This window comes from Alligator mississippiensis, chromosome 5 (genome assembly GCF_030867095.1).
Source record: "Alligator mississippiensis isolate rAllMis1 chromosome 5, rAllMis1, whole genome shotgun sequence".
Classification (NCBI taxonomy): Eukaryota; Metazoa; Chordata; order Crocodylia; family Alligatoridae; genus Alligator; species Alligator mississippiensis.
Genome location: NC_081828.1, coordinates 111,557,140 through 111,569,431, shown reverse-complemented (window position 1 = coordinate 111,569,431; position 12,292 = coordinate 111,557,140). Strand labels below are relative to the sequence as shown.

At 44.9% G+C, this 12,292-nt stretch overlaps 1 long non-coding RNA gene across 2 annotated transcripts in view; it reads right to left on the bottom strand.

Annotated features, from left to right (window-relative positions):
- Nucleotides 1-12,292, bottom strand: part of LOC132250653 (uncharacterized) — a 95,790-nt gene that overhangs the window by 5,065 nt on the left and 78,433 nt on the right. The window contains exons 1-2 of one of the 2 annotated variants that reach the window (XR_009462254.1): nt 6,798-6,919; nt 5,683-5,819 (exon numbers count right to left, since the gene is read on the bottom strand). The exons of the other annotated variant lie outside the window; for it this stretch is intronic. This is a non-coding gene — a long non-coding RNA (uncharacterized LOC132250653). Of the gene's footprint in view, nt 1-5,682; nt 5,820-6,797; nt 6,920-12,292 lie in introns of those variants that run through there. 2 annotated transcript variants of the gene reach the window in all.

The window sequence follows — 12,292 nt, the reverse complement described above, 5'->3', positions numbered from 1 at the left end:
GTCATGGCATGAGTATGAAAAAAGTTAGATCAGAGTAGAAAGGGAATTTAGAGATTCATCTTAAAAAGTATACGTAAAGTAAAATGAAGATGGGAAAAATGTTCTTTGTAAAATGGAAGGGAAAATAGTGACTCTCTGTACACTGGTTATTAAAGAGTTAGGATGTAAACAGGGTAATCAAAATGGAAACATACAAAAAAAGAAAATTACAGAAAGGAAGTGTAGGCAATGGTATACATGGTCATTGTGACCTAAATGGTGATAGGTAGATATCTTGTTCCATTTCAGCTTTGTTTCAAGAGATTATGGTAGCTGACAGCACCATAAGCAGCTCTAAAAGTTAGCTGGTATAGAATGTCCTGAACCAAATTGCATTTGCATTTCCTTTAGGCCAGGTAAAGACATTACACTTTTACTGGTCTAAGTCAGGGATTTTCAACCTTTTTTTAATAAGTGTACCCTGGGTGACTGGACGTGGAGTGGGGGGGCGGGGTGGTGCAGACAGAATGCAGAGCAGGCAGTGGCATGCAGTCGGATGTGGAGTCACAGCAGCGTGGGGTGGCGGATGGTGGCAGCACCTGCTACCATATGCAAGCTTCCTCCTCCCCACCTCCCACAAGCATCTGACTGGCTGGGCAGCACCTGTGCAACACACAGAGGAGCACCACTGCCCTCGCCTTGGGAGGTGGTGGTGCAGGGTGGTGGGTGGCAGTGCTCCATCTCCACCTGTCTGCATGTACCCACCAGGGCCTTCCCAAGTGCCCCTTGGGGTACTCGTACCCCTGATTGACAACCCCTTGTCTAAGTGATTGGAATTCTATCTAAACCCATAACAAAACAGAAGTTTAGCGCACAGAGATTGATCTAAAGATTCCAGAATCTGGTCTAAGATAAACCTGGGTCAACGTACACTGAAACTTAATCAATTTAGTTAGACTGTTGAATCAAACCCCAGTACCAGTTCCACTATCAGTTCAAGTTAGGTCTCATCCCAGCATCCCAGGATACTCTGTGGCTCCCTGCTGCTCCCCCACTGCCCAGCATTTGCCCTATGTTCAGCTTCTCTGGCTGAGCCCAACAGACCTGGATGCCAAGATGTCACAGAGCTAAATCAGCACAGACCCTTTTGGCAGCCCTGCCTCCTGCCTCCAGTGAGCTGTCAGTGCATGCAGGTAGCAGGAGTGGGTATGAGAGTCATCTGTTTTCACATGCACAAGCCCCAGCACCTGGACACCCACATCCCTGGGCTGTACCACTGCACTGTCATGAAGCAACCCATGATGTACACATAGACCTTGACACAGAGCCCAGGAGAACCCCCATGCTCAGGTACAGTCCCATGGAAATGGAAACTGACTGGGCATGCCTTTTCCTACTGCTCTGTCATCTGTCAGCTACAAGGCAGGCAGTGAAAGGAGGTTTGCTCATTCATGCCCAGTCACCTAGTTGGGCTCCATAGGGCTGCACCAAGCACAGAGGTTCCTCTGGGCTCCATGTGAGGTCTGTGTATACATTGTGGGGAGCTTTATGACAGGGTGTGGGGGCACAGAGCAGGGACATGGGTGCCCAGATGCTGGGGCTTGTGTACAAGAAAACAGATTCTTCCCTTCCCCAATCCCATTGCCTGCCTGTGGCTGACAGATGACGTGCCTGGGGATGGGGGGTATACTTGCCTGTGCCCTGAAAGCCAATCAGGGATAGCCTGGGCACTTTGCTGTGCTCAGTAGTTTTCAATAGCTCAGGGCACCTGTGGGGCCTGCTGGGTGGCATGCAGTAGCATCCCCAACCTGCTCACCTGGGCTAGTACAGGCAGTTTGTGTGCCCTGCCACTGGAGTGAATGTGTGTTCTGTTTGCTACCAACCTAACATATGCTGCTTATAGAAGACCATGTAACTTAGATTGATTTGGCCTCAGGCTTTTTGAATATTTGTACCTAGCCTTAGAGTCAGAATAGACCTGGTTTCTTGCCAGTTTTTTTATTTTGTAGATCAAAGTAAAAAGTCTTTAATCTTCTTTCTGACTGTGTATTCACCATAATAAAAAAGGTATTGTTTATGACCTGGAGCCGTTCATCTCAATCGCATACCACCATGATGGAGACTGATATACAAAGGGCTAGAACCTTTCGGGGGGGGAGGGCGGGGGCTGGGGGAGAGGACTAATTACAGTGATGATTCTTAAACATAGCAGTTACATTATAATAAAAGAATCCAACAAGGAATTGTAATGGCATCTTCAGCAAGACTAGCCAGGATAATGATGACAACTTCTCCCAATCATAAAATTATAGAAAATTAGGGTTGGAAGGGACCTCAGGATATCATCTAGTCCAACCCCCTGCTCAAAGCAGGACCATCCCCAACTAGATAATTTCAGCCAGGGCTTTGTTGAGCTGGGTCTTAAAAACTTCCAATGATGGAGATTCCACCACCTCCCTAACTAACCTGTTCCAGTGCTTTGCCATCACCCTAGTGAGACAGCTTTTCCAAATATCCAACCTAATCCTCCTGCAACTTGAGACCATTGCTCCTTGTTCTGTCATCTGTCAGCAAGAAGATTAGTCTAGCTCCATCCTCTTTGTAACCACACTTCAGGTAATTAAAAGCTAGTATTAAATCCTCTCTCAGTCTTCTGTTCTGTAGAATGAATAAACCCAATACCTTCAGCCGCCCCTCCCAAGTCATGTGCTCCTAACCATTTTCATTGCACTCCACTGGACTCTTCCCAACTCATCCACAGTAGGGGACCCAAAACTGTACACAGTATGCCAGATGTTGCCTCACCAGTGTAGAATGGAGGGGACTAATTACTTCCCTCAATCTGCTGGCAGTGCTCCTACTAATGCAGCCCAGTATGCTCTTAGCCTTCTTGGTAACAAGGACACACTGTTGACTCATATCCAAATTATTGTCCACTGTAACCCCCAGGTCCCTTTCTGCAGAGGTGCTGCTTAGCCAGTCAGTTCCCAGGCTGTAGCAGTCCATGGGATTGCTCCATCCTAAGTGCAGGACTTTGCACTTGTCCTTGTTGAACATCATAAGATGTCTTTTGGACCAATTCTCCAATTTGTCTAGGTTATTCTGAATTCTAGCTTTACCCTCCAGCATATCTAATTCACCCCCCAGCATGGTGTTATCTGTGAATTTGTCGAGGGTGCAATCCATCCCATCTACCAGATTGTTAATGACAATATTGAACAAAATTGGCCCCAGGACTGACTCCTGGGGCACTCCATTTGATACCGGCTGCCAACTAGACATTAAGCCATTGATTACTACCCATTGAACTTGACAATCCAGCCAGCTTTCTATCCACCTTCCCATCCATTCATCCAATTATCAGACTTCAGCATACATTGGTAATAGGATGCCATTGGGAAAAAAAAAATCCTTTTAAGCCCCTTAACACTAAGTTGTGGATAACTGACTCAACACTAATCCTGTACATGCAGGTGGCAACTTTAGGTAATCTCTTTTATTTCAACATTGCCCAAGGTGAAATTTTCACATGTTCGTCAAGGATTTACTCAGAAATAGCCTATTTGCAGAATGGTGTACTATAGAAAATAGACTAAAACACCAATCTTGGCTGGTTTATAGAAAATATCATAAGACTCATTGTCACCATACCAAATATTGCTGAAGTTGTGGGTGTCATGCAAATTTTCTTGTATTTGTTTCACTAATATGTTGTGCAGTCTCATTTTAAAGCCAATGCTAGGCTGTATTCATTTATGTTGCTTTTATCATTGCAAAGTGTGCTATGAAGTCTGTATATAGCTTTAGGATTTGTAATCTTTATGATTATCTTTACGATATATCTTTATGGTTTAAAGTATGACTTCCTAGTAACTAAAGGAGCTGGGGATGCATAATTAAGGGAAAATGACTAGGTATAAGTACTAAATAAACTGCTTATGTCTTTGTATCATGATACAAAGACAATTGACACTCCCAATGACAGACAGAAGAGATTGTTGGTCAAATGGGCACCCAAGTTAATTGTCTACTTGTAATGGAAAAGAACAACCACAAAATAGCAAAGGCATCTGAGTGAAATGGCAGTAGTATATGGCTCTCTGCCCTTCAATACAGATGTGACAGGTGGGCGGGACTGGAAGTCCTGCCCCCTTCACTCCACCCCCTTTCCCCTTTTATGGTGTGTGATGTCACCAGCCACACCCCCTGACCCCGGTCACGTGGTGTATGACATCAGCAACTCCACCCCTGACCCTGGTCACATGGTGCGTGACATCAGCAACTCCGCCCCTGACCCCGGTCACATGGTGCGTGACATCAGCAACTCCGCCCCTAACCCCAAACATGTGGTGTGTGACACCAACACCACATGGTTCATGACATCAGAAGAACAACCCAGGCAGACCCTCAAAGCCCAACCCCTCATGCTGCAAGATCCGCCCTAGATCACATGGTGCTGTTATGGCCTATCAGGTCCCTGACCACTAAGCAGAAGTTGAGAATTTGGAAGATGGTGTCTTTGTGCTGTGGTTTAAATTTGTCCTCAAGTGTTTGAATGCACCACACGGGTGTTAGCATGGGGGTAAGTGTAGGGGGGAACGGTTAACAGACATGTCTACACAGGAGGCTATGTTAAAGGAAGTTTATTACTCTCCTGGTGAAGCTGGCAGTTTTGGTGGGGTGAACACGTTTTTTGAAGCTACCAAAAGGCAGAATAAGTTCCTGAACAGAAGTGGGGTGGCTGCCTGGCTTTCAGACCAGGATGCTTATACCCTGCACAAACCGGCAAGAAGACATTTTAAAAGAAACAAGACTGTTGTTTCAGATATTGATGCACAATGGCAGGCAGATTTGGTGGATATGCAGCAGTTTTCTAAACACAACAGCGGGGTTAAGTTCATTTTAACAGCGATAGACATATTATCAAAGTATGCGTGGGCCATAGGTCTAAAAGACAAGTCAGGTGGTGAAATAGCTTGAGCCTTTAAAGCCATTTTTACAGAGGGCCATGTACCTCAAAAATTACAGACTGATCGGAGAAAAGAATTTTTAAATAAGTCTTTAAGTAAGCTGTTAAAACAGTATAACGTTCACCATTTTGTGACAAATAGTGAAGTGAAAGCGGCGGTGGTAGAGAGGTTTAACAGAACATTAAAATCAAAGATGTGGAGGTATTTTACAGCCCGCAACACCTTTCACTACAGTGATGTGTTACCAGAGTTTATAAAGAGCTACAACCACAGTTTTCACAGAACTATTCAAACCAGGCCTGTTGACGTGAACTTCTCAAACTCTCCACGGGTGTGGAAAGCCGTGTACGGGGACTATTTCAAAATAAAACCAGCAGCACCTGTGTTTAGAAAAGGAGACCACGTGAGGGTGTCTAGAGCCAAAGGGCGGTTTGAAAAAGGTTATGAACAAACATTCACTGATGAGATTTTCATAGTGGATGAAGTCCTTAGACGTGTGCAGACGCCTGTATACCGCCTAAAAGATTACAAAGACGAATCTATTGAGGGTTCTTTCTACCCTGAAGAACTATAAAAAGTGAATCCCAAACAGGACAGAGTTTACAGAGTTGAAAAAGTTCTAGCAACGAAAGGAAAAGGAAGAAAGAAGCAGTTGTTGGTAAAATGGTTGGGGTGGCCATCTAAATTTAACAGTTGGGTGGAAGCCTCCCAAGTTTGTAACATATAGGGGTACCTCAGTCAGAAGGTCGAGATGTGTGATGGTGACTTTTACATTACTTTACCCAGCAACGCTTGCTCCAGCATTTTTCCGCAGAACACCAGCTCAAACTTTACCATACAACTGGTTAAACCTCTGGATCTGTTGGAGAACTGGGAGATAGGGTTAGCAGAAATACAATACCCACACAGCTGGAACAACATCAACGAAGACACCCCTTTCAAAATTATTTCTGGGGCTAAAAAATGGGGGTACAGCCTGTCTCAGGGGTATTATACATCCATCACAGAGTTACTGGATCTTATAAACAATACAATCACCAACAACCCTACTCCGCCCGAATTAGTTATGCACTATGACCAAGCATTCGGGAAAGTGAGACTTAAAGCCAAAGATAACTCTTATGGTTTTTATACGCATGGTGAGCTAGCCTATATTTTGGGAATGCTACCCGGAGTCTCTGTTAAAAAACCACCCTTCCCAGCTGATATTACTGGAGGGTTCAATTCGCTGTATGTCTACACAGACATTGTGGAACATCAGCTTGTCGGGGAGTTTTCAGTACCTTTGCTACGTTGTGTCTCGGTCCGTGGAAGCAACAACGAGTTTGTCACCATCACGTATGACAACCCACATTATGTCCCCATCAGTCAACGTCACATCGACACAATCAGCATTGAAATAAAGACAGATCAGAACAAACACATCTCATTTTGCTTTGGTAAGGTGATCGTTAAGCTTCACCTACGCCCCCGGAAGACTTTGAGATTTTAAAATAAGTAAAAGTACAATGGTAATGGTAAAAAACTATGGGGACCCTAATTTGTACAGAAATTATTATAAAGCCCAGGCTGGGTATGGCCTTCCCGGATATCATGGGGTACCCATGATGTATGGGGCTGGTGTGGGAGGTATATTTCGCAGCCTCTTTAGAAAAGCTGTTCCACTTTTGAGAAGGGGTCTGAAGATTATTAAACCCCACGTTAAAAATGTGGCACAAAACATAGCCAAAGATGTGATCGGTCATGTCTCCCGAGCTGTCCTAGATAAAGTGGTCAAGCCAGCACAGCAGGAGGGGTCCGGCCTCATGTATATTCAAAGAAAAAGCCTTAAAAGAAAGAGAGACGTACCGGACTCCGGACGTGCAGGACCTCCACGACCCCTTAAAAAGAAGAGGGTAAGTCGACGGGGAAGCCAGACACAAAAAACCAAGAAGCAGCCTGGGAAAAAGAAGGGGCGCTCTCCTGGAGGAAACAGAAATATATTTTAACTGCCATGGCCTTTGTTCACTGTGGGTCTGAAGAATGTGCCAAATCTGAACTAGATGCATTTCAAATAGCCCCAACACAGACCTGCATTGAGAAAAGCCTGTATGTTGAGATCCCCCCACTCTCAGCTATTACCGAGTCCAGCCCCCTTGACTTTTTCATAGCTGGGAATGGTGAAGATTACATGGATTTGAACAACACGCTGCTGTACCTTTGCTGCAAGATTGTAAAAGGTGATGGAACGGATCTTGATGCCGGGGCTGCAGTGGGCCTGGTGAATTATCCACTAGCCTCTGTCTTCAGTCAGCTGGATGTCACTCTGGGAGACCATCTCATAAGCCAGAGCAACAACTGTTACCCTTACCGAGCCTTCATCTAATCAGTTCTCAACTACAGCGATGACACCCTCCCCACCCAATTTTCTGCCGGCCTGTTTTACAAAGATACCCCCGGGCATCATGAATCGGTTGCAAGGGATGGCCATAATCAGGGGTTTCGAAGACGGGCAAATCTGACAGACCGGAGCAAAAAGATAGAGCTGCTTGGTCATCTCCATAGCGATTTGTTTTTTCAAGAAAAACTGTTGCTGAATGGCGTGGATGTGACAATTAAGCTGACACATAGCAAAGATGCCTTCTGCTTGATGGGCAATGCAGCAGCTGGCCAATGTAAACTAAAAAGAACATCTGCCTCACTTTTTGTGAAAAAAGTGAAGGTAGCTCCGGGTGTCCGATTGGGCCACGCAAAGGCCTTGCTTACGGCCAACGCTAAATACCCCGTAGACCGTGTGGGTATGAAAGTGTTTAGCATTCCTGCAGGCAGCCGAGTCAGCAACCAGGAGAATCTGTTTCTGGGGCAGTTACCCAAACTCATCGTCATCGGGAGTTTGCTCTGGGGTACACCTTATTTGCCTTTGACCTGTCTCCTGACCAGGAGTGTGCTGATCATTATTCACTGATTAAAACTGGGAATCTGAGAGCAGAAATACGGTTTGCTGCGGCTTTGCCCACCACGGTTAACATGATCGTGTATGGGGTCTTTGACAACATCATAGAAATAAATCAGAGAAGAAACGTCCTGTTTGACTATATGTGAAGATGGACACTGAACAGATCATCAGGGTTTTATCCTCAGACCCTTATGCCAAAGACACTTTCTTAGATGTTTTCCCCAGCAACTGGCTTCCTAAGACTCGGCAGTCTAAAAGGCCCCTGAGCTTGGTAGTCAACACGCACCCACATAATCAACCCGGAGAACACTGGTTGGCTGTTTACTTGGAGGATCGGAACAGCGGAGAATTTTTCGACTCGTACGGTCACCCCCCCAAACAGCGCTCTCTTTCCTCAAAGCATTATGTTCTTTTTAAACAAGAACGTCACCGGCACTGTTTTTCAAACAAAACATTTACAAGACCCCCAGTCTGTCACCTGCGGATACCATTGTGTGTTTTTCCTACACCAACGTAGCAAGGGGCTGTCGTTTGAACAGATTTTAAAATTGTATTATTCCGACAATTTAGCACAAAATGATAGGGTGGTGATGCATTTTGTAAAAAGTAAATATGAAAATTTCTGTGTGGCTGGGCCTGCTCAAAATATGTTTCAACATGCCCAGACATGTATTTCTTGCAATGACTTTCACGAATGCTTTGTCTAAATAAGACACTCAGCTGATGCTGTGTAAATAAAGCTGTTGTTGTTTAAATGTGTGTGTGTATGCTTTCATTCAAAAAAATCCTCTATAGACAAAAATTTATAGCAGTAGAGAATAGTTTATTTCAAAGTGTAAAACTTTACAGGGAGAGCCAGTGGGGTTTAGAGACCATTTTTCGCTTCATAGGTGGCGTTGTTGGTGTTTCTTGGTCCGAGGCAGATGCTTTCAGACATTCCAGATGATCACGATTCACAACGTTGCCCATAACAGAAGATGGTACGTTCAGCTCAGCCATGGCTTGCATAAAGATGTCCCAGCCTTTAGGCGGATGTTTAGTAGCCCCGGCGTGAGTCTGAAGGGTTCTCCGGACCAAGTCGAGCATTTTAGAACCCTTGACTAGCATCCCTTTGTAGACGAAACCCCCTTGATCATCCCAAGAAGAAATATCCTTGTGCTGGCTCAGCTTAGTGAGCAGTACTTTAACATTTTTCCTGTATCGGGTATGCACGTTATCCAGTACTTCCTGAACGATTGTGTCAGGGTTCGTGGGGGTTTCTAGGGGGTATCCGGCTTCTAAGGGTGTCTGTTCTGGCATAAACAGGGTTAATTTCCCTCTGTCCAGATCACCCTGCTTTACATAGGTCAGGTATTACTGAAGCACGGTGGCATACAGTTTAGCCTTATCATATTCTTCTAATCCCAGTCTTTGGAGAATATTCCTCATTTCAGCATCCAATAAGCGGGTTGCCTCAGTTCTGATATTTTCCTGAGGCGGTTGGGTAGCCCTTAATTGTTCCAGTTCGTATTTGGGCACCAGGTACATTTTTTCTGCATGCTCCATCACCGGCTAGCCAAAAGCCCCATAACCAAAGGAAGAGCAAAACTTAACAGAGGTCCGATAAATCCCCCAGACTGTTTCACCAGCTGTTTCTTTTTTTTTAAGAGGTAGTCTTTTGTTACTTAGGTTTTTTATGATCCCGCGTCTCTTTTTTAGCACGCGAATTTGATGCGGTGTCAAAGGGATGTTTCCTTTTAAGGTGTTCAGAGCAATTTCTGAAATGGCTGATATTAAATCATCAAAGGCGGAGCAGAGTATAGCTTTTCTCTGCTGTGGGGAGGATTGAAGTAGTTTTAAGAAAGCCAGATTTCTTTTTACGCTGTTAGACATGTTCCCCTTCCACCGTCCCGAGACCTAAGAAGAGGCTGCCACTACATCATCTCTTTTTATTCCCACCTGCTGTTTTTTTAAAAGTGTAAGCAGCCGGTTGGTCAGGAGGAAAAAGCCCGGTTATTAATCTAAAAGCATCCGGGGTAGAAGCATTTAGATCAACCACCAGATACCCGTAAGGTGTTTTAGTGGCATCCTCAAAAGCTTCTAGAAAGAACTGGGTCTTACCCGGGTACATCTGCCACGCCAGGGACACTATCTGTAGCTTATCCCTGGGGTTTTTAAACAAAACCATGTATTTTGTGTTAAGAGCAATGGTGCGGCTCCTTTTCCCTTGACAGAAAACATTTTGGCTTTCTCGATTTCGCCGCTGTCACAGGCAGAGTCCATCAAATCATCTACCACAACCATATTTATTTTATTAGGAGGAAACAAACAGTTGTCATTAAGACTGTCCGGTAGACCCTCCACAAACTTGATAAAAGGATATTTACAAAGCAGTTCTTCATACAAAGGCTGCCAACAGCTATAGCACCACACCACATTCTCAGGCATAACAGACAGCATTTTATCAGCGTGATCCAAAAGGTTTTTTATAAAGTAACTTTTACCACAGTTGCTAGGGCCTGCCAAAATCACAGAAAAGGGGTGCTTCTAACGCATATCCATCTTTAAAAACCATAGGGGAGTCTGTTAAAGTTTTCTGAGGACCCTTTTGTCATAAACGACTTTCTGCATTTTTCTCAAGTTTTTGGTTTCTATCGTCCACTTGGTTTTGTTCCTGACGATAGAGCACTGTTGTATCACAATTGTTTTAGGGGTGTCCCCAGTGGGGTTTGTCCCATAATCTAGAACAAGATCTCTCAAGGTTTCAAAGTTGATTTTTTCACTGTTGGCCACATTCAGGGTAATCCCTTTCACCTTCAAGCAAACCTTTCCCCCAGACAACTTGTACCCATAGGTTGTTGGACCGGCTGACACAAACTCTGTGATGTATTCATCTGGTGGGATTTCGCTGGTGAGCTCGCCTAAATAATCACCTAGCGGGGGATTCTAATCTCCCTCGCAGCTCACAAATATCACAGAATCTGTCGTGGTACAGACAACGTTCTTGCAAGCTGTCTAACAGCGAGTACAACTCTAAGCATGCATAACCGGTGGTGAAACAGGCTATAAAGATGTTTGTGTTACCAGAGACCATGTAACACTCTTTGGCGTGTTTCCAAGACACGCAGGCTGCCTCATCATCAATAAAGTCGCAAGATGAAATTTCATAAGCGGGAGAAAGGAGGTAGCCAAAGAGTTCTACGGGGTCTCTAACGATACTGGTGTTGGGCAAGTTGGTTCTCTGACCGAATTTACCCCACAAAGAATTTAGAAACGATTTTGCTATTTGGCGCTTGGCAGGATTGGGTTTGATATGCTCAGGGCGTAAGGTCACACCTCCTTTTTGCAAGAAATTGGCCACGTATCTCTCTTGTTTTCCTAGGTCGGTACACCAGGCGGGGTAGCCCGAGGCTTCCTGCTTCTGCCGGAGGTGCATTTTTATGTACTCTGAAAAAAAGGGTGCTAGACTTCTCAGCAAAATGCCAAACTTCATAGATTTGAGCTACTCTGTACCCCTTGGCGATAGCTTTATTCAATTCTGGTGTGCACCACGTGCCCAGGAGGGCCCTCTCTTCATCTGTGTGGTTGCACTTTTGCTGTCTTGTTTCCGCACAGAGGCGGCACAGCGTGAACATAAGTTTCCCGTTCATCCTAGTGGGTAGCACGGGGAAAAAAAAGACTTTGCGGTGGGTACAGTCTCACCCTGGCTATTCCAAAATAGCTCGACAGGGGTTGGAAATTGTCATGAATGATTTCAGGGTGTCTGATTGGGTATTCCTTTGTTTTGTTTATAAAGGGGTAAAGACTGGTAAAATCGTAATAGTGTATTTGTTCGCCAGGTTTAGTTTGGTAATATAGACAGATGGCATTAGTTCTGCCCCCAAGAAGAGCATCCCTAGGCACCAGTGGAGAAGGCAGCGGGGTTCTGCTTAAAAAATCTGCCAGCTCCCCATCCGTTTCTAACAGAGCCCTCCACTCGTGCTCCCAAATGGTCCTAATGGTAAACCCTTCTCTCTTGAGATAATCGGTCTTGTGCAATGACTGCTAATTCAGAAACCCGAAGGTCGTCCCTGTCAAAGGGTTCTGGTCTTTCTCATTGTAGCAAGTGACACAGCCGTGGAAAAAGCACCCGTTAAATTCAAACGCCGTAGGTTCCCCACCAATGTTGGCATAGCCGTCTAAAAAATAGGGACCTACATGAAATTCCCCACCCTGTAAGGCATGTTGAATTTGAATATTTTCTTTCTCCGATATGTACATTAGCCACTGAATAGATGGGGTTGAAAACCTCTTTTTCTGCTGTGATAGTTGTCCGGGGGGAGAAGCGCTACGGTGTGTGGTTCCAAAAACATAAACCTGTACATGGCCATACAGACGGAGGCCAGCGTGATGTATTGAAAAGGATCTATGCAGCGTACTACATTTTGGA